The 23,020-nt window shown below is 44.1% G+C and overlaps 2 long non-coding RNA genes across 18 annotated transcripts in view; one reads left to right on the top strand and one right to left on the bottom strand.

The window, feature by feature from the left end:
• LOC144113132 (uncharacterized) overlaps positions 1-23,020 on the top strand; it is a 56,313-nt gene that overhangs the window by 553 nt on the left and 32,740 nt on the right. For all 5 annotated transcript variants that reach the window (XR_013310649.1, XR_013310647.1, XR_013310650.1 and 2 more), the window contains exon 2: positions 2,196-3,032. This is a non-coding gene — a long non-coding RNA (uncharacterized LOC144113132). The remainder of the gene's footprint in view (positions 1-2,195; positions 3,033-23,020) is intronic.
• Positions 1,477-22,701, bottom strand: LOC144113130 (uncharacterized). 13 transcript variants are annotated; one of them, XR_013310639.1, is made up of 6 exons: positions 18,510-18,753; positions 15,834-15,946; positions 14,660-14,794; positions 14,505-14,568; positions 10,297-10,363; positions 1,477-1,600 (listed from the first exon to the last, which is right to left on the bottom strand). It is a non-coding gene; the product is annotated as an uncharacterized LOC144113130 (long non-coding RNA). The 13 variants fall into 13 exon arrangements; XR_013310638.1 differs by having other exon boundaries at positions 14,674-14,794; XR_013310641.1 differs by having other exon boundaries at positions 14,660-14,782.

Here is a 23,020-nt window from a genome sequence, read left to right as displayed (position 1 = left end):
GACAGTCGGGAAATTTTCGCGACTTCAGTGCAGAAGACGATGGTTGCTGAGCCATCCAGCACACCATACATCTTTAAACACAAAGAGCTAGCAGTGGCATGGCACCGATTATTGAACGGAGAGCGGCAGCTCATCAGGACAGCTTTCGGCCGCGTCTTTTGCCACACAGTATTAACGAAGCCCACTGCTGACGCATGTAGTCAAGCCTCAGCACAGCTTTCAGACATCAGGAGTTACTTGTTTAGTTTTCACCTGCATGCATGGTGCATGATGGTATCCAATTTAAAAATGCCGTTCGCAGCGGGAGCCTCGTTCCTGAAGCTTAGAAGCCGTAGACGCAACTGTGTGCATGGCGTCAACGGCTGTGGCGTTATGCCATTGTTTTTGCTGCGAGAAATGAAGTAGGCAGGTGTAACAAATGTTTTTGTTTTGTTCAGAGAACAAATCACTAACGGGGAATTTGCGCGTTCATCACTACTAGTCTAATTTTAATCGCGTTTTCTTTATGCATTTCGCACAGAGAATACTTAGATGCATGCCGTGCTGCTGATGTTTACCCTATCGTCTGGCACCATGTTGCATCTTTATCTTTCTTCTTTCACTCATAAAATATGCCCTTCTTTCGATTTGTGTTCAAGGAAGTGTGCCTATGGTGCCATTTTTACAAATCTGCAGATGACATCTGAGTGCCATGAAGGGTGGCCAGGCAGTGAGCAGAACATATAAAAGAGCTCGGTGCCATTGTGGCCCTGTGGGCAGCGATTCTGAATATGGGGCAGTTGTTCGCAACACCAGTCAGAATTGTAGCAACACCTGGGCAGACCTATAGAAAAAAAAATACAGCAAGGCAGTTACAGCACGTCAGAGCAAGGGATCTCTATGATACTGCTCTTGGTTCTGCATGGTGCCTGCCTTTTTAAAGGAAGTGAAAAGGGCCACGTACAGTTGCTCATGCTCCTCATATATAATGCTCGACTGTGAACCAGCATAACACAGATTTGATGTGAACAGAACAATAAGCAAGAAGTGGTTAATGAAGCTTAAATAATGGTGTGGTTAATTTTTAATTGCACAGAGCAGCAGCAACTCTTTGCTGTTGGTAATTAAATCTGAAATGAAAACTTCCATCAGCTAACATTATTAAATCTAAGTATTCAGATTCATATTATTGTACTTCTCTGGTAATTAAATCTGAAATGATGACTTCCATCAGCTAACATTATTAAATCCAAGTATTCAGATTCATATTATTGTACTTCTCTTGAACATTACTATGGCACTGCATTATTAAAATCAGAACAAGTTACAAAAGTGAACAGAGTAGGCAGCCTGCATAGTGACTTAAAAAAATTCATAGCAGATAGCAGGTGCTGTTCATGTACTCCACTTTACTGAAACCTTTTACTTCAGCTAAAGTAATGGAGGTAACGTCCATTACTTCAATCTGAAAGGACCGTGCAAATCATTGGCACCTGCTTTTCAATAGAAAGGACAACCTTTATTTATAGCAACTAGCTACAGGTTTCTTGAGGTCAATGTGAACTTGTGAACAGATGAAATGTCGGAGTCTTCAGCCACTTCATGCTGACATAAGAAATTCCTGCATGAAATGAAAGCATTTACAGCCAGAATTTTATGGCAGTACTTTCAAAATATATGCAGCATATGAATTTTTGTATTTGTCCCCATAAATGCAGGAGTACGTTGACACAATATGCGACTTCCATCCAGCTTTGAAACTGTGACACAGTTGTGGCATTTATGCACTGTGCTCAGCTTTACTTTTAGGATGCATAAAAAATTTGTAGACATAATTTCTGAAGCCCTCCTGCTTAATACTCATAGTGTACCTTTCATTTAACTGCCCCATACATTTGTGTGCTGTTATGTGATGAAATCTAGATAGAAGTTCTTTTAGCGAGTGGGAAGTATTCTGTTAAAAAACCACTGCTGCTGGTAACTTGTCTGCCTTTCTACTGAGTATCAGTATCCCTTAGCTAGATGCTTAGCTTTCTGACCAAACACAGCAAAAGCCTAAAATGTGTTGCAGCCTTCATCAGGGCTTTGTAAAAGCTGATCAGGAAAGGATGTGAAGAGATGCAACAGTAACAGTCTACAATCTTGTACTGCCACTTTCTAGAGGCATGAACACATATGACGCAAGACAATTAATGTTTGACTAAATTTTCTTCCAGATGACCAGACAGCAAAACACTGTTCCTGGAAAAGCCATCATGCAAGCTGGAAGCCTTCAAGATACAGCCAAAAAGCCAGCCTGCCTTGCTGTGCTCCTTTGTGAAGTATTGTACATCAAACACATTGGCTCGCCAATTTTCGATTTCACATGTGTGGTGTCAGGCACTGTACAGTTGACCATCAATGTGGCTGCAAGCAGTTGCGGTACTCTCGAACAGGAAGTGAAGCGGCATAAATACTGAAGTGCCCTTTCTTTCGTTTCTTGTGCTAGTGCGGTGTTTGGATCGAAGAGCTTATATGGCAATATGATGTGTCCAGTGGAGTGTGTGCTGAAAGTGGTTTGCATGCTTGTGCTTCAGGGCAGTGCTTTCAAGTGATGGGAGAAATTTCAGAACCCTGCAAACAGTGGTCAGTGGAAGAAAGGCCTGTCTTTAATCTCCGATAAGTTGGTGATGTGCAGCAAGCTGTGGTGCTGACCTACAAGAAATGTGTGATAGTGCTCCAAAAATTTTTATGGCTAGTGTGATGTGATGTAAGTTCTGGAAGAAGAAAGCTTGAGAAGAGCATATAGCAAGAAACGTGGAAAAGATTTTTCCCATGCGAAGTAAGTGGGTGGAAGTCTAAGTGGTTGGACCAGTGATGTGCATTTCCGTTGTTCACACTGGTGCAAGTGCTACTGCCGGCTACTTCTGTTTGTGGCCACTCTACCTACTCTACTGAATTAAGTTGACAGACATTGACTGTGCTGCGCTAGAGGCTTCAAGCTCATCAGGCATGCCACCTTCTTCAGCAAGGTCTCGGAGCACGGTCACACAGAAGGCTCCGTCCATGACAAGGTATGCTAAAATTCAAATCTTTTACTCCTTGGTGTGGTAGTTTCTGCGATCGTTTCACACCTATGCCATCATAGTGGCACTGTTTTCTCCATAGATGCTGCAAGATAAGCAAGAACTGGGGCAAATTTTACAAGCTTAAGTAGTGTGCACTACATTGAAAGTAGTCCAAAGCACATTTTGTCAATGCTGCTGCGTCTTTGTCTATGAGACTCTCTTATTTTCCATCAAGTCTGCCAGTGCAGTATAAAGTACAGGGGAAGCGCATGCAATGCCTATGATGTAGCTGGTCAGACTACGTCATGCTCTTTTTCTGTTGATAAGATCATAACATATGCTCTCATCTTCTTTAGTTAAAGGAAATTGGTGAAAACCAGAAATTTCACTTACAAATAGAGAAAAAAACATACTGGTATAACAGAAACAGCAATGAGAGGATGGAAAGGTATAGAAACATGCATTGGATGTGACCAGCAAGTGTGCACCAGTGCTGCTTTGTGAAATGCTGCATCTGTACCTGGGCCTATTACAAGAGGAGATATGTAGGATCAGAAGCTTACTAAACTGATCGTGAGACAGTGCTAGGTTTTCTGCTAGACTGTGAAGATGGAGATGATATGGAGCATGCTTAGATAAGTGGCCTTTGAATGCAGTGTCAAGGCCCTCCACTCAAGAACAGAATTCAGCTTATGCCTGCGCACGACCGCGATGAGCACGTAGCTAAATGTGACTGTAGACTTGTTTTCTACGTAGAGGGTATGTTGCACGGAAGTGTGTGTTGAAGACAAATTGCCAAATGTGCATAACCTTGCCTACTCCCGATGAAAACTTTTTCCTTGCGAGGCTGAAAAAATACTGCGAACTCGGAGGACTGCTGTGTCCATCGGCTCAGCTTTGTGGCTTTGTGTTAAAACATGGAAGCCTCTTCACAGAATGCTTTAGAAGAAGTTGGTTGCCCCATTCACGCAGAAGGCCTCTCTGAAGAAGTAATGAGGTTTTCTTAACTACACTTTTCTATGTGAATCGAGTTAATTCAAAAAAGGCGGAAAAACGCGAATGGGCAAAGCACCTTAAACTGTGCCATTGCTAACGCTGCTCTGAAGTGCTAGAGCAAGTTGAAGGAAAAAGAGGTGAAACGAACAAGCATAAATATATGCAGAGGTGACAAATCTGCCTGATTTGTTTCTAATAGCAGTGGCTGCATAGCTGTACAAAAAAATATGAAGTCATTGTTACTGTTGTGCCTAAATGCCTTGCAGTGCAACGTGAATTGTAAATTATGTATATCACCCCCCCCCCCCCCCCCCTCCTTGTAATTCGTCTCACTTCGTGCCTTGCTTCCGCCTGTCGTCTCCCTCTGTTTTCTGTGTGCTTTACAATCAAAATAATTGTTGCCACCGACACTCTTTTCATTCCGCGTTTGTCCCTCACATGAATCAAATGGCACTGCACCACATGCTATTACTATTGATGTTAAGTATTGAAAAAGCTGTACAACCCCTCGGTGTGCAGTGCATCATAATCTTCAGCAGTAACACCTCATGCAATTTCCCATAGACCTTTGAGGAATGAATAAACAAGAGCATAGGCCATAAATAAAGTTTCATTCAAGATCCCCTTAGCCATTTCGGCGACACCCACGTGAATGTAGCGATAATTCAATTTGTCGGCACGGCTACCACGGCTACTGCAACGCCAGCCGAATGCGCCGCTTGTTTTTACCAGTGAAGATGCGTGCAGCACCACCACACGCCGCTACGCCCTGTCGACACCAGCGGAGTCTCCCTGAGCCACGCCTATGAGCGCACTACACAATATTGTAGTTCCCTATAGTACCATATTAAGAGGCTAAGCGCGCTTGCCTTGTTTCCACACAGCTTAAAAGGGCCCTACAGCATAAATAAAGCATGTGGTTCTTACTATTTATATGCACAGCATGGGCCACTTTGTAGTGCCTTAATGCCAAATGAGATCGTCAAAATCATAATATTTAATATCTTATTCTGCTCCAGAAATGCTGGTTTCGTGCTGATGGTGCTAAAGTGCAGCAGCAATTTTCGGCAACCAGATGGGGCACTGCCTTTCCGATTGGTTGGGCATCCTGTTTGAACTTAGCTCCTCTATATTTGGGAGATGGTTTGGTTGGCTTATGAGGTTTAAAGTCACAAAGCGACTCACGCTGTGAGAAACGTCATAGTGGAGGGCTTTGAATAATTTCAACCACCTGGGGTTTCTTAATGTACTCTGACATCGCATAGTTCATGGGCGTCTAGCATTTTGCCTCCATCAAAATGCGACCACCACGTGTGGCGTCGAACCCATTGTCTTTCGGGTCAGCAGCCAAGCACCACTAGCAGCAAGCACCAGTGAACCACCGTGGCAACACTTGGGAAATGAATCCAAAATAAGACGTCTCTGAGTGTTTTAGGCTTTTCACATAGGGAAAAAATATCTGAAAAGAAGCGGCATAAGTGAACGAGAATTAATAACCGTTGAGGGTGACACTTTCCATTTTGCTTCAAACAAGGTTGGAGGTGAGCATGCGAATAATTAAGCTGCACTAGCACTTCGGTTTTCAATTCGGTTTTCACCTCGGTGTTTGGATCCATTGTTCATGGATGGAGTTTGTTTGGATAGCGATAATGGGTTAATGCCCACATATGCATAACTGGTCATTCTCTACTTTACATATATAGATCCCTGGAGGTCCTCATATCACTCCTAGCGGAGTGGTGCAGCAGTTAAGTGATGCATGGGGGGAACTGCTGGTAGCTTTCCAATCCTACCAATGACAAAGGGATTACAGGGAAAACTCGTGCAGCCGCCTTTGTTGCGTTGGTTGCCCCTGCCCTGTCGGCAACATGCATGTAGAGCAACAACAGCATGAAAATGTGCGGCTCTGGGCTGCTTTGGCAAGGCAGCAGTTGTATATAACTTTCTGTTGAGTGTGTGAAAAGTGCAGTTCTGATTGGTAGTGCCCAATCTTACCTTTGGCCAACTGAAATGGGCAAATGAAATGCTATTTTTTCTCATCTTTTTGTTCTGAATTTTCAAAGTGGAATAACTTGTTTGTGCGCTCAGATTTCAGTAATTGTTTGCTATAGTGTCTATAATGTATGAGGAATCCATTTAGCCACAATAATTGGCAGGGAAAAAAACATGGCAGTACCCCTTGGAGCTTTGAAACAGTAGTAGCCGACTAAAGAGGTAATTGCGATGATGTAGAGGTACAGCATCATCCACTTCGTGTAGAAGGCTCAAGGTTAGAATCCTGGTGCCACTGCAATTCTTCACCAGTAAAAGAAAAAATAGTGGAGCGTTGATGGAACTGAACAAGGCCTGGGGTGCTGCCTGATGCCAACAAACAGAGCCGAGAACAGTGAAGCTATGCTAGCTAAGGTTCAACGATATTACAAAGGTTCACTCTGAAGGAACGACAAAAACCGTGGCCCTTAAGCAGAACACGGCCCTCAGCAGAACACGGGTTGCTTGCCCTGGTGTAGTGCTTGCCCACCACCTCCTCATTCTCATCTCGGACCACACTAGCCGCGGAGCAACTAATCAAGGTGGCAGTCAGGTGTATGATGCATTGGGGGTGCTAAGAATCTCTGGATATGTAAAGACTGCCGCTACAAACTGAACCTGGCAACGTTTAACTCAAGCAAATTATCAAGTGAGGCTTGCCTAGCTATGCTGTTTGAGGAGCTATCAGACATTAAATCGGATGTCATAGGGATCAGCAAGCCTTTTGAGGACAGGTGAGGCATATGCAGTGTTAAATGAGAACATATTCTGGTTTTCCAAAGAGGGGAGAACTAGATCTAAATTTTTGATCAATAAGGATATAGCTGGAAACAGTGATGAATTCATCAGCTTTAACAAGAAGGTGGCAGCTATCATAATTAAGGTTTACAAGAGGTTCAGTCAAGTTGAATGTTGCCCAGGTTTATGCACAGACATCCACTACGAGGATGAGGTGGTTGAAAGGTTCCATGGTTACGTGAAGTTGGCAGTGAATAAAGGGGAAATGCGGTTTACTGTACTGACGGGTGACTTCAGTGTTGACGTCGGGATGAAGCAGGCATATGAGCATGCTGTAGGGAACTATGGCAGAAGTGCTGTGAATAACCGCAGAGAATTATTAGTAGAATTTGCAGAACAGAATAATTTGAGAACCATGAAAACTTTCTCCTGCAAATGTGAGAACAGGAAATGGGCATGGAACAGCCTGAATGGAGAGAGAAATAAATTTCATAATGTATACCTATCCTGGCATCATGCAGGATGTGGAGTTGCTGGGCAAGGAGAGGTGTAGAGACTATAGAATGATGAGGTCTATGATTAGCCTAGATTTGAAAGGGAAAGGGGGAAGCTATAGAGGAAGGAGGATGTCAACAAGTTAGTGGGAAGAGGGAAGTACAAGTGCTCAGGATCTCGTGCGAGAACAGTTATTCTGCTTTAAATGAGGAAGACAGCCTAGCATATAAGTTATGAATGACAACCTTACCAACATAATCATGAAGTCTGCAATTGAAGTAGAGAACAGGAGGACAGAACGTTTATTTATTTGGGCCATTAGTTCAGGGCGCTCTCAGTGGCGAGTGCTTGGGCTGGTTGCATTGAAAGGAGATGGGTTCTGAGGGCCTCTTGTCTTTGTTTGATACGACTGATTAGTGTTTCTAAGATGGCAGTTCTCTACGAAGGCTCCAAGGGGGAGAGAGCCACTCCTGCCATGAAGTGGGGTGGTGGGATTGAGCAGTGGAGATGAGAAAGCACTGGAGAGAGGGTTGAGTACCAGGGTAAGACCAGTAGGAGTGTTTGTTGTGGGTGTATATTCCACAGCTGGGGCAGATCAAGCATCCACAGCATTGCAGGAAGACTTGTGAAGTGGGATGAGGGATGAGTGTGTGTGTGTGTGTGCGTGCATGGCAAAGTGTGGTGGCTTGTTCTTGCGTGAAGGAAGAGGTGGGATGGATAAGATGTTCACAGGTCTGTTGAAGACTTTGGAGGATGTCTGTGCATTGTATATGGGTGAGTTTGAGTGAGGTATTTTGGGAACAGCATTGTGGCCAGCAGGTCACAGGTCCTGGATGAGAATAAGCGTGGAAGAGAGAGTTTGCCCATCTATTGCTCATGATATGAGCATGACCAGGAATCCAATGAAAATGAAAGAAGATGGAAGGATAGATGGGGATGACTGGAGAGAGGGGTGTGAAGGGTGTCAGAGATCCATGGAAAGGTTGTTGCGTTTGAATGCTCGAAGGGTCGATTGAGAGTCTGAAAAGTTGGTGATGTGAGGAGGGGAGAGGAACGATTGAGTAGGGAGGGCATGGGAAATGGTGGAGCACATGGCCTGAGCTTCTAGATCCTCACAGAGAGGGACGTCGGAGTAGGACCATGAGTGTAATGTGGGGTGGTAAGGCAGTAAACTGTATAAGGCGGAGTAGCTGCTAATGGTATCAAGGTCGTGACTGGCATCAGTGTAATGTAGGGTGTGTTGTGCGCAAAAGTCATCAAGAAGTTGGTTGCGGAGGTGTGCCTGATGTTACTGATGAGCTGTGTTGGTGTCAGGGTTCATGTTTTTGGGTATGGGATGAACACTGATGTGGGGAAAGGTTGCCCATGGTAGGTGCGTGGGGGGTATGGGGGAGAAGTGCGAGGTATCGTGTCCAAGGGGAGGAAGGTTATGTCGGCTCTGTAGGGAAGCTCTAGGCATTGCTGTTGGCTCAGGCGGCGTATATCAATTCACTCTTCAAGGATGTTGAAGGGGTTAACTGCTGAAAGTAGGCAGGGCAGGTAGGCAGGATACTAGCGAACTATCCCATGAGACGAAGTATCTATTTAAAAAATGCTACAGCATCAAACCTACAGATCAGGCCAAAGTAGCATAACTGTCAAAGCTCATCAATAAAGTGACATAAAGGAGTTTATATGAAGAGGATTGTGCAAGCTGTAAAGTACAGGTGCAACCTCAAAGCAGCAAAGAGAAAGTTGGGCATGGGCAAAAGTCAGAGGTATCCATTAAGAGAAAAGGGTAATGTCATTAGCAACTTGGATAAAATAGTTAAGTACTAGATGGATTCTTTATGGATTTGTACTGTGACCAAAGTAATAACAACAAAGTCAGAGGCTGTGGTGCCGAGGAAACAGATATTCAAAAGGGTAATCAAAAAGGAAGCAAGGAAAGCCTAATAACCGATGCAGGGAGGAAAAACAGCAGGTGAGGATCAAATAACTGCAGGTCTGTTGTAGGGCAGTAGAAATATTGTGCTAGAAAAAGTTGCTACCTAACATAAGCAATGCCTCGTCACCTCGAACATGCTGAAAAGCAGGGAAGAATGCTGGTGTCGTTTTAATTCACAAAAAAAAAGGACATCAAAGAGTTGAATAATTATCAGCTGATCAGCTAGCTACCCCTTGCTGACAAGGTATTTCCTAAGGTAATCTTTTATAGAACTACAGCAATCTTGGACCTCAGTCAACCGAGGGAACTGGCTGGTTTCCAGCAGGGTACTCAACAATAGACCACATCCAGGCCATCAGTAAGGTGATAGAGAAATGCATAGAATATAACCGAACTGTGCGTATACAGCCTTCATATGTTATCAGAAAGCAGCTGATTCATTTGAAACAACAGAAGTTATACAGGCATTGCATAACCAGGGTGTGGAAAAGGCATATGTAAACTGTTTAGTTCTATTAGTAACACCTATAATGCAACCATAGCCCCCCACAGCAAAAAGCAATATAATACCATTTAAGAAGGGCTCCAGGCAAGGTGACATGATCTCTGCTGCTATTTACCACACGTTTCGAGGAGGAATTTTGAGGGCCGGGTTGGGGAGAGCTGGTTATGAGAGTTAATGGCGAGCCATCTCAGTAACCTCCAATTGGCTGTTGGCACTGCTTTACTAAGTAACTCAGGAGGGGAATTGCAGCACACGATTAAGGGCCTAAATGCTACAAGCAGAATGGTGGAGCTTAGAATTAAACTTAGAATTGATATGAAAAAAAGTACTGTTCAGCAGCATGGCAGGGAACCATCAGTTTATGATAAGTACTAGTGTTTCAGAAGTTGTAATGCAATATACATCTACCTGGGGCAAGCAGTGTCTACAGATCTAAACCATGAGAGTGAAATAGGTTAGGAGAACAAGAATGGAGTGCTGCGCAGTGCACTTGGCAGGTACTCTCGGGCCATGTATAGCAGCCTGCCAGAATCCCTCAAGACGAAAGTGTACGAAAGATGTATCTTGCCAGTGCTCACCTATGGGGCAGAACATCATAGGATAATGAAAAGGCTTGATATTAGATTCTGGACGACACAGTGAGCTCTGGAAAGGAAAATGTTGGAGGTAATACTAAGAGACAGGAAGAGAGCAGAATGTGTTTAGAAGCTAATGTGAGTTAACGGTAACTTTGTTGTAGTCAAGAAGAAATGGAGACGGGCAGGGCATGTATTGTGGAGAACAGATAACTGATGGTCCCGTTAGCATAACAAAGTGGACTCGAAGAGGAGGTAAATGTAGCGGGGAACGGCAGAAAATTCGGTGGATAGATGAAGATGAAGGAAGCTTAATGTCAGCATAGCCTGGTGCTGGTGCCTCAGGAAAGGGTTAATTGTAGGTTGATAGGAGAGGCTTTTGTCCTGCAGTGTAGAGGTGTGCAAAAAGTACACTTTCGAAACCGAATCGAATACAATTAGTGTAGCTAAAAACTGAATCAAATGCAAATCAAATAGTGACAGAACAGAGTCAAATACAAATTAAATGTTTGTAGTAATATTTGGTACTTGTGCGAATATTCGTTAAAAATAAACAGCCATGCGAAACATTGAAGTGCCAGTGGCGGCACTGCTGTGTGGTGCTATAACTTATGGAGATAAAGCTATAGCTGTTAAATGCAACACTAATCTTCACTAAGGGGTCGCAACATGAAGTCAGTATATTAACTCCGTGACCATCAAGTTATATATGCATGTTATATATGAAAATTGCCTTTTGCTGCTGATGACAAAAGGCGATGGACTAGAGCCACACCTCAGGACAGTATTGTAGAAGTACTTCTTGCTGGGCGAGTTGGTGCATAGCTTTCTTGGTATGGCATTGCGCACACGACGAGACGAACACAGGAAAGAGTAGGACGACAGAAAGAGCGCAAACTATCAACTGACTTTATTGCTATCACAGCAACATATATATGCAGAAATAACACGTGCAAAACAAAGAGGAGAGGGAACAAAGATGAAGGTTGTGACAAGTCAAGTCTGCATGTGTCAACAAAAGCAGCGGAGAAAATTTTTCTCTTTATCATATAAGGTGACCGAGGTATCGCTTACACAACTATCACCTTTTTCTCTGATGTAAAATGCCTCCAAAAGTTCGCGGGCTATTTTGTTTTTGCTTTTGCCCAGAACCTTGATATCTTTTAGAATCAGCTCACAACCAAGGCATGAAATGCAATGAGCGGGCAAGTTCGTATAGAAAGGGCATGCTCCCCTGCTCGTTCATTGACGCAGCGTCCAGTTTGGCCGACATACACACGTCCACATTTGAGCGGGATTTGGTAGACCACGCCAGTGGCACATTTGGCAAACTACAGCATGTTTGATTGTGCATGCGCTTCGTGGGGTTCCATCCTTGGTGATCCTGGAACATAACCCAGCGAGCTTTTTTGGGGCCGAAAATACCACCGGAACGCCATGCCTGTTGACCGCTTTTTTTATATTGTGGGAGACTTTGTGCATATATGGCACCACCGTCGGCTTTGTACTATGCGTGCGCTAAGGGCACAGCTGCGCTTGCCTTTCTTTGTCTTCTGCAAAAGGTTCTCAGCTACCGCAGTGAGGAGCGAGCAGGGGAACCCGGCTGAAAGCAGCCTGGTGATCTGATTGTGAAAGCTGGAACGCATTTCATGCTGGCATGATTTGTTTTAAGGCAGATTCTAAGCTTGAGATTGCAATTGCTCTTTTCACAGTCTTTGAGTGAGCAGAATCAAATGGAAGAAGTTCTTTCTGTGCTCTAGGAGCATATTTCCAACAGACACGATTCAAGCCAAACTGCAAGTTAATATCTAAAAACTGCAAAGAACCGTTAGGAGTTCGTGAGTGAACACCAAACCTTGGCCATATTGTCTAAAAAGAGTTAAAACACTGCTAACTGAGTCAGTGCAGGTCACCGTTTTCTGTTTAGAAAAAACAATAAAAAAATCGTCAACATATACAAAACATTTAAGAACACCGTGGTTAGTAAGCTCTAGAGTCAGGGTACGGTTAATAGCAGCTAAAAATATTTCGCAGAGTATCGGGGCGACACAGGAGCCAATGCAAATGCCTTGTCTTTGAATGTAAAAGCTGTCTTTAAAAGAGATAAATATGGCTTGCAAATAAAATTCCAGCAAGGACATGATGCTGTCTGTTGAAACACCAGCCGAGTTTTGAAATGCTATTTCATTGGAGCTCTCAATGCATTCTTTTATGGCCGCAAATAATTCATTATGAGGCACAGAATAAAACAGATCTTCCACATCAATAGAGAAGGCGTAGCCAATATGAGCAGTAGAAGCCAAGAACCTAACTAAATCACCAGAGTTTTTTGTTGCAAAAGGGTCTACAACCTGTAAAGCACCGAGATGTTTTTGCAGAAACTGGATAATTAACATCTGCCATGTATGCACAATCAAACATGCTGTACAGTTTGCCAAATGTGCCACTGGCATTGTCTACCAAATCCCGCTCAAATGTGGACGTGTGTATGTCGGCCAAACTGGACGCTGCGTCAATAAACGAGCAGGGGAGCATGCCCTTTCTATACGAACTTGCCCGCTCATTGCATTTCATGCCTTGGTTGTGAGCCGATTCTAAAAGATATCAAGGTTCTGGGCAAAAGCAAAAACAAAATAGCCCGCGAAGTTTTGGAGGCATTTTACATCAGAAAAAAAGGTGATAGTTGTGTAAGTGATACCTCGGTCACCTTATATGATAAGGAGAAAAATTTTCACCGCTGCTTTTGTTGACACATGCAGACTTGACTTGACACAACCTTCATCTTTGTTCCCTCTCCTCTTTGTTTTGCACGTGTTATTTCTGCATATATATGTTGCTGTGATAGCAATAAAGTCAGTTGATAGTTTGGGCTCTTTCTGTCGTCCTACTCTTTCCTGTGTTCGTCTGGCCGTGCGCGCAACGCCATAGCAAGAAACCTCAGGACATGAGACGGGTAACAGCTATGTATGAGCCGTGGCCTCTGAGATCGGGAATTAAGGCAGGATTTGCTGAACTTGTCTGATCCCTGCCATGTCGTTCGGTCTTAGGGGCCATATATGAAGAACATGAACGCCACCACACAAGTTAAATCATGTCATGGTGCTGAACTCATCGTCTCGTGTATACTCATAATGCCAGGATGGTATGCGGTGTTGGTGTGGGCTATTTTTTTGGAATGCTGGCAAAGAAAAATATGACGGGCCTTATTCGAACCTCATGCCAATCACGGGAAAAGTAGAGAATATATCTGATTCATTTCAAACAATTTTGGACATACACATCACATTTGATTTGTCCAAATAATTGAACAGGAGGATATTTGATTTGCCATTCAAAATTCTCATATCTTTGCACACCCCTACTGCAGTGGAATTGCACAATACATGGGCCTCTAGAATTTCGCCTCCATCGAAATTCGACTGCCGCCACCGGGATTGAACCCGTGTCTTTCGGGTCAGCAGCCGAGCGCCACAACCACGTAACCACCACGGCGGCTGGTGACAGTGATGAAAGGTGAACTAACTAGATGGTGCGGGATGATGTTCCCTGTTGCCTAAAAGGCTAAGCAAAAAAAAAAAAACCGTAATTAGATCCCTGTAAAGATGGGTCAGGTATGTGGAGCATATATTATAATATGCTTTTGTGTTAAATGAAGTTTGTGTTAAATTAGGAGAGCTGTTCAAGCAAGTCCATTAAAGGGACACTGAGGACAGCTCTGAGTAGTTTTTCTTCTTAGTAAAGCCAGTTCTATGGCTCCTTCCGGGTATACATTTATGTGCACCCGGAAACAAGATATGCATTTAGTATTGCTATGAAAATTGCACCCAAAAATTTGCCGGCCACTCAGTTCAAACTCATGACATCTACACTGGAAAGCACTCCACGATCACCGTTTTGAAGTTAATGATGGTGTGGACTACTTTCTTGGATCAGCGCCCAGAAAACTGTGTTGATGCACCACAGTTTACTTGTGAAATCATCCAGTGAAGGCGACACCTGTATTTAATTTTTTTTTGCTTTTATAGCTTACAAAGACTCAATTTTCAGTGAAAGTGGCATCTTTGTCAGAATATGGTTGTCTATCAATAAGGCCAACTTAAATCTGTCATCTGTCACCCTTTGCAGCACCGCAGCGGTGGCCTAGTGGTTTGAGCATCTGCCTCACATGCGGGAGGTGCGGGGTTCAATTCTCAATGCCGCCGGGTACCCACCGGTTTTTTTAGTGGGTACAAGCATTCCCCCGGCCTGGTGCTTGGCTTTCTTCAGGGTGAAATTCTTGGAGAAAAGGGCCACAATTTGGCATCACCGCACCATTCGCATTTGAGATGGCACAGCGAAAACAGCGAGGTGGTTGGGTTGAACTCACCGCTGGACACCCACCGGTAAAAATGGGTACAAGCCAGCCCCGGCCCAGTGCCCTGCTTCCTCAGGGGTGTGCACTTGAAGGAGGCTTCGCAAGCCCCACTGTGCGCATTTTCGAAAGCTCAATCTGCAAGGGTGGCTCATGTAAAAAAAAAAAAGAAAGAAACAGTCATGGGATGACTGCTCACCTTAGCAAAGTGAAATGAGGCACACAGTTTAGGAGAAAACAAGGGAAGCATTCGTCTGAGTGCTGCTTAGAGAATGATTCGCATGTCAAGCACTGCAAGCATCAGACGTTTTTTTTTACTGTTCATCAGAAAAATGTGAAATTTGGCATAGTCACCTGAGTGAACAAATACACTGCACCTTTGTTTTTTCAGGACCATACACCACTCATAAAAGCCCGTATGCAGAGGGTTCTGAAATTATATGTGCGCCATAGAATGCTCCTCTCAGCTGAACCTGTGAATTGTTTGAGCTCAAATTTTTCAGTTGAATAGAATTTAGTTGGCACTGTTGTTTTATGCCAAATTTGTTTGGGGTACTTGCTTGGTTCGATCAGAAGTCGGATATTCAAATTGTCTGCCACAACGGCAAAGCAAAACAAGCCGCTATTCCAGCGATGGCACTAGTTTATTGCAATAGACTAACAAAACCATTCAAATTCTGTACAGTTTTGACCAAACTAAGCTTTTTGTAATCGTTATTGACAAAGCAGTTGAGAAAGCATCTTGAAACCTTCCCCAAAACAATGCAGTGCCATCTCATTTTGTTTGTAACAACTGTTCCATGGAGATTCGTCAAAAGAAAGCGGTGATGGTGTGGGCTATCGCTTGGACGGTGGTCTGTTTTGATTTGCTGTTACAGCAGATGGTGTGTATATCCGACTTTCTTTTGATTGAACCAGGCAAGTACCCAAACAAATGTAGTATAAAACAATACTGCCTAGAAAATGCCATTTCTGTGCAAAGTATGAGTTCAAAAATTTACCAGTTTAGCTAAGAGAAGCATTCTACTAATCAAACAATGCTAATTTCAATTTCGCTTTTCAATCAATACCATAATTAGTAAACTCCTTATTGATATGAAGTTTGGAGAATCTCGCACTGAAGACATGAGAACACGTAAAAGTGTAGGGCATATGCCAGGTATGCCATAATTCATGTACATTTTATTACCTGGGAGGTAGTGCTGACATGGCCATTCTTTGTTCGGTGAACTTGCTGGATGTTTTCCTCGTCACACATGGTGACAACTATACAGATATTGATAGTGGTCGTTTCACAGGTAACTGAAAGAACAAGTGATTACAATGCTCTGAGCTAGAGTGCTACACATAACATGCACAGTGTTATGGGTTCTGCTTTAGGGCTAGTAGCTCATCTATTACTTTTTACATTCCATGGATTCCAATTCATTTTTTGCCCTATATATTCAATGAAAATTATTTGCTACAAATTCAATTTTAGAGTGAAAGGCCACTGTTTGAACATACCTACTGAAATGATGAAAATCTTTTAAGCTGGCTTTAAATGTGAGAATAAATGCCGCAGTTCATTTTTGCTCTCAGCGCAACACGAACGGGACATAAGACGAAGGACTAGCACAAACAGGCGCTGACTATCAATACGAAAGGGACACAAGACGAAGGACTAGCACAAACAGGCGCTGACTATCAACTGGTTTTTTATTGAACCAGTTGATAGTCAGTGCCTGTTTGTGCTAGTCCTTCGTCTTGTGTCCCGTTCGTGTTGCGCTGAGAGCAAAAATGAACACTTACCAACTCGCCCAAATTTCCGCCTTGCTAAATGCCGCAGATTGTAAATCAGGTAACTGGAACTGTCCATTCTATTAATGCCTATATAAGTTCCTTTCACCTCCAAATGATGTTAACATGTGATAAATGCACCATGTGGTCAATAATATACATTTCACATGTACAAATAATGTGATTTCCAAGAGTCATCATCACTTTGACCATGACTTTGATGTGCAAGCATCACACAAACAACAAGTGGGGTGTTTCAACAGCATGTGAAACTGGATGCACAGAAATATGGGCGAGACCCACGGGCATGCACACAAGGAAGGAAGGGGTCCCTCAAACAGAGTCTCCCTGCGTCCCAGAACACATTAATCAGAATGGCGACTTCTGTGCATGCACATACACGTTGCCCCTCATCAAAAAGGTTCTTTTACTCCCGTCAGGTGCATCTTACCAGCTGTAGCATTGCATACCTTATCTTCATTTCATAGCTCATCTCATAACCCTATTGTTTCAAGCACTGATGTTGCTGTAGCACAGTGTGGCTTGTTCTTGATTGTCATTCACACATCTATACTTGTTCAAGATGAGGGAACTATCCAGAAGGCAAATTTCAGCACCTGCTTATGGCATTTTCGTGTAAAAGTTGAAAAATTTGACTGAAAAATCTTATAATGAAGCTTGTATCAACAGTGAATGACGTATTGAATTTAGAGCAGCCCGAGGTGTTCCAACACAGTCAGCAATACATGGTGCCTGCAGTTAAAGGACTGGCTGCTATTCTACAATTAGAAGCAAATAAAATGGGAAATTTAGTTTGCTGCAGATAGCTGGAACAAATGGTGCTTTGGATGGGATGTGGTAGTATGTTTATTCTGTTGTTTTTTTACTGTTGTATGACCTGTAAAGACCCCGTCAAATGTATACAGACCAAGGAGTTTGCTTCTAAGCTATTTAGCGAGGCTCCCTAGCATATCCAGCAGTCCAAAGCTTGGGAGGATTGAGGACGCTATGCCATTCTTATTTCGAGAGCCTGCAATTGCTGAGGATGCATAACGAGGCATGCAGCTGGCCTCACAATCCCTTCGGCCCGTATGCTTTTGGCCAGGGGTGTAGCACATAAAAAATGGGCTTTGGACCACCTTTAGCATTAGCAGCTTATTACAATGAGACTGGCCTTGGACCATGGTTAAAATTTTGATAGCAAGTTTAGCTTCTTGTGGTTGCAGTGATTCTGATGTAGATATTAAGTCGCGCACCCTGCCATAAAGTCATACTTCCACGTATGCATGCTCGTGCAGAGAATATCTGCACTCTGTGAGATGCAGTGCTGCACAAATATATAGCTGCTGCTCTGCACCTATTGGGGAAAGTTTGCTGACGGTTGTTGCGGGCTGACAACAAACGCTGCGCTGCTTGGACATGACGGCCATGCTTTGTATCCCCCTTGGCCGACTGCCGTCTCGCATTATTACAATGCAATTTAGTGGCACTGACTTTTTTTTTTGCGAGAAGGTCCAGCTGACCCTTTTTCATTAGCCACTATGCAGGCTGGTCATGAAGCCCTTGCGTTACCGGGGTCACACTGACAGCTGGGCGTAGATAAAACGAAAAGTTCAAAACTTCGGCGACGGAACTTTGCCCAGGCATTCAGTTGAAACTGGCGTCTGCGCGACACGTATGGAACGGCTGTCTTCACGTGACGACCATTCCGTTTGCAGCCCCATCGCCTGTCGCTCTCCGCTGGGGTTCGGCTCGAAAGTTGGCCATGATCCCACCACCAGGCACTGCGCGCACCTCCGACGCTCGAATGTTTCTCGCGCCTTTTATCCCCAAATTGCGCCAAATTAAGAAATATGCCGGAAAACTCGACAGTGGTTTTGTTTGATTTTAAGGTTCCTCTATAAACCGTAGTTTTAGGGGTTTAGTAAAGTAAAGCCGGACGGCCGTACCTCGTACGGCCCAAGCGGTAACGCGTTGCCCTTGCTACCGTTGCCGTGCTTGCCTCAGCCATACTTGCCGTAGCTGTCGTAGTTCGTGTAGTTAGCGTATTTGCCGTATGTCGGAGCCAAAACTCTGGTATACGCACCTCATGTGTCAGTCCCCGAGCTGCTTTCCGAGCTGGCTTGGACCAGACCCGCAGACTCGTTCGTGTTCTTCCGCAAAACCGGGCTGGGGTGAAACCGCGTCATCGTTCAGCTATTGAACCGTTCCCATCTGAGAAAGCGGTTACGCGATCAAGGCACCCAAAAGTGTCGGAACGTGTCATATTCAGAGGCTCATTCGTAAAGACAAAACTTTATACCGCCCTTCGGCGGCTTCGTCCCGGTGTGGTGAGATGGCGCTCTAGCAAAATATTTGCCTGAAATCGGACGCTCACTGGTTTCCATCGATTTGGCCTTGTTTAATGTGCGTAAGAAGCGTAATCGACAAATGTGGGCAAATTTTAGGCGTAGTAAAAAAATTGGGACGTACATTATTATTCGCATTTGACAGCGACCAGGCGCTTACTGTGTCGAGCGTTTACTAGCACAAACCCGGCCACAATGAAACAAGTTTTTCATGTGAATTTACGGGACGGATTTTTATTGCCAACAAATGCTCATTTCAGTGCTGAAATAGTTACTTCACCGCGCGAAACGATCGACGCTTTATACGCTTAATAGTTGTCATGCCCGAAAGTCTGGCAAGATGGAAACGGTAAAGTCTGGCCACTACGCGTACCTCTTGGAGAGCATGCGCGAACTTCAGTGGTGCGCGGTTTACGACTGCGAACATATTAGATGATATTCCCTTGCTTTTGACAAACTAGTGGCAACTTTCCATTATGTATTCCGCGCGCAGGAAGGTGCCTGTAGCCGCTTGAGTTGAGTTGTAAGCCCTTTATTAGGCGGGGAAATTCCATGGGTTGTTAAGGGACTAATAACTTCGCTGCTTAATTGACAGGAAATGAACGCCGACGCTGTGCAAATCCACAGCGTGACGTTCGAGCAAGCAGAACCGCCTGAGATAGCTACTGAAGTAGTGTATAGTTGCATCAAGTGTTTTTTTTTCTTCTCTTAACACAGTCTTGCAGGAATGGTTTCCGAATTGCTGCAACACCGTATAGATACACGAAACTCTCGCAGCGCCTGCAGCATCTTTTGACCACCTTTGCATTGTCCGCGGCGCAGTGATGAGCCGACTGAGTCACGTGGCACGATGCCACGACCTCATTGGCTTAGTCGCACTGCATTTCGCACGTGAGCCGAGACCGTTGGATTACAGCTGGCCACATACGAGATATGTGGCGCGGAGCACTCGCGCTCTCGCGTCATGCCGGCCGCAGAGGTGGCATGTCGCTTGAGCTGCACTGCTGGGCTTGCTTCTCCGTCACCTCTTTCGTGCAGCTGCATGTTAGCGTGGGTGCGCATTCATGGCGATTTTAGCGCCAGCGGCTTCGCGCTCCGTGCCTAGCTGCGCCTCATATCGCTGTGAACGATTACGGCCGAGCCCACTGCGAAGCGTGTTTGCTGCGCCATCATAAGTGGTTCCATGCATGCAGGGGCAAAAGATTCAGAGGAGATTTTGGCACGATACGGATCCTCAGTGTCATGTGCTACGCAACGGTACGCACTGATTTCTTCTCTTTGTTGAACAGGAAAATAAGTGTCGACAGTTAATCTCTCTGGCACGTATTACTGTTTTCTGTATGGCGAATCTCTAAAAAAAAAAGCATGCGATTGGTTCTACGCGTGGCACTTTCAAAGCGACGCGTCAGAAAAAAAAAAGTGGCTGTGGTTCTGCCGCTGATATTAGCAAAAGGTACAAAATAAATCCGAAGAGCAAGGCATTACATATCTGGCGCAGGCGCCTGGTATGCCGCCCCGTAATTATCGCCGAATTTCACCGGATAAATAATATTTGTGGTCTGGGAGAATTTTAGCGTGTATACAGGGCATGGCCTGCAGGTGGAACTACTAAAATTAGTTTTTGCCTGCGCGTGCTAACTTGTTACCGACGAACATTTGAGCGGTCGTCACGAAAAGCCGGAAAACGAAAGCGTTAACGCGCGTCGTCTGCTTTTTTTTTTACTCCTTCGACCCCTTTCCAAAGACATGTATCACAGGTAACTAGATAACTGCTGGCATCCCTTTTGTATTGGGGCAGTGTTGAGTGCCATCTGGCCCAGTATATTAAAGTGGTTCTTTTATCTGATTTGTGTTCCTCCCTCTACCCCCCCCCCCTTTTTTTTTTTCTTTACTTTGAATCATGTTCTGCACAGACTCTTGGAGGCGCTGGCCACGAGATGCGGCCGTCAGATTCGCATATGCTGCAGTTCAAATGGGTTGCGTGAAATGCACAATATAATTCTCCTTTACATGACGTCTTTCGGTACCAGCTCAACGAAGAGGGCTTGAGAAAGGAAAGTTTGCCTATCTCCGCTCACGGAAGGAGAGAAAGGAAAAAGAAATTATTTTGTTAGTTGTAGCCCTATCTCACGTACCTTTTCTCGCGAAGCCTGCAGCTAGTGCTATGTTAGCGCGTGTTTTTGAAACGCTTGTGTGCACAAGGTTCCCTTGTTTGCCGAAACTTCGAGAATACAATGCTTGTTCTTCGTTCGGAACACTTTTATCGGTCTGCAAAAAGACGGACATGCTCGATTGTTGCACTTCATTTTCATTCCCACTATGCATCACTCCTGATAGAAAGGCTGCACGTTTTTTTTTTCTTTTGCTGTTTTTTCAGCGCATGCAATGCCGAGCGTGCTCCGACAATAAAGCGCACGCGCGGTTATCCAACCATCCTCTGCGCATGCGATCTCTCGCGTGTGCAGTGTTGTCCTTTGCGGTGAAGCGACGTTTGCGCTAGAACAGATGCGACATTCGGTGCTTCCGCGCAATTCCGCGGAATTATATTCGTATTAACTATGCACGCAGAAAAAAAAAATGTCGGAAGTAATTGGTACGCTTACATTTTCACGAAAAAAAAAATCCTTTCCTGTTCCGCGCACTTTGAACACAAGACTGCCTGTCGGCACGAATATCTGGCTACGTTTTGTATGTCAAGAAAGTCACGTACTGGTTTTTGTAGTTTGCTTTTATAGCGGGAAGCACATTTTATTATGGGAAATGTAACGTTACGACATAAAAGATTTCTTTTCCGAAAACCAACAAACAAAAAAATTTGACTGCATCGACTGAACTGAAGTGAAGTCTGCAAACAATGTACTAAAAAGATTGTAGAAAGTTTGTCGCTATGTTTATGTCCATGATGAAAAAAATGACGAGTTTCATAAACATGAAAATATAGTATGAAATTGCTGACTTACGTACACTTAAGATAAAATACTGGTGATATTTGTATAAAAACCAAGCAACATTGAAAAATTTATGTAGTAACAAAAGTTAGGCAACATTAATAATTTTGCGAGAAATTCTTAACTACAAACCAGTAACAATAGATTAGTGCTCAATTAGTCTTTGCAGTAATAAAAAAAATGCGTATTATACATTCGCGTAGGAAAAAAAACATTTGACGATTGATATTGCGTTAGCACCTTTTGTAATCAAACTACTATAACATTACTTTGTTTCATAATTAGATATTTATATTGTAATCAGTCATATATTTATTATTAGTCAGCGAGATTTTGGGTAAATTACTTTACAATATATCTCAGTTCTCAAACTATCTAGTGGCGCTCTCTAGACCCGCGTGTCAACACAGTGTGTCTGTTAATTTGGTTTTGGTGCGAAGCATTGTTGTGATTGTAGTTTTCTTTTTCAAATTTGTGGCGTATAAAAGGCCGACTGTGGGTGCACAAGTGCCAGTGTAGCAGCTGCTGTTGCAACAAAATCTTTGGAGTCGAGAAAACAAAACTAGTTTCGTTTTCGGTAGCGGTTGCAGCAGTACTCTTCCAGGCGATTTAAATCCCTTGTCCGTGGAAGATTGCCGCGAACTCCACGCAGTAAGAGAAGTTGTGCAAGCATTTCGGCGTCAAACTTTATGAAAACTTGGAACGCACAGGTTGCTAACGCCATGTCATCGGTTCGCAAAGCAGGAATATCTGACTCTGCAGCTTCGCCTGCAAACATTTGCTATCGCTGAAGAATGATGGAAGAACGCATTCACCTGTGCATTGTGCCATGCGTGAGCATTCGTCTGCTAGACCACTGCCGCATCGTCGTTTTGCGCTTAGTCTAGGGCTTGTGTATGTCTTTCGTTTTCCACCGCAGAACAGGAATGCGTCGTTTCAAAGGAAGCGACGAATAGATAACGCAATGCGGAACGAAGCTCCCTCGCCTATCCGGTGCTCTCTGCCCGCTCCCAGTCGGGTGCTGCAAAGGAGCATGCGACTTGCGCTCCTCCTGGCCGCGCGGTGTCGCTTTCGCCGGCCCCAGAATGGCTTGCGCTGCAGCGGCGACGAGAATTGCATTTTCGGATATCTAAAAACTGATATAGATGTTGCTTACAGTGGGCTGCAAGCCTGTGAATAAATAAGGAGCCTAACGGTAAAAAAAGTTAAGTACTCGTATTAGTTAATTAGCCTGCTAGTTGGCATGTCTTAGCTATATCTTCATCCATATATTACAGCGCTGATAGCGCTATGCCGAAAAA

The sequence above is a fragment of the Amblyomma americanum genome, chromosome 1 (genome assembly GCF_052857255.1).
Source record: "Amblyomma americanum isolate KBUSLIRL-KWMA chromosome 1, ASM5285725v1, whole genome shotgun sequence".
Taxonomy (NCBI): Eukaryota; Metazoa; Arthropoda; class Arachnida; order Ixodida; family Ixodidae; genus Amblyomma; species Amblyomma americanum.
This window is presented reverse-complemented; position numbering and strand designations above follow the sequence as displayed.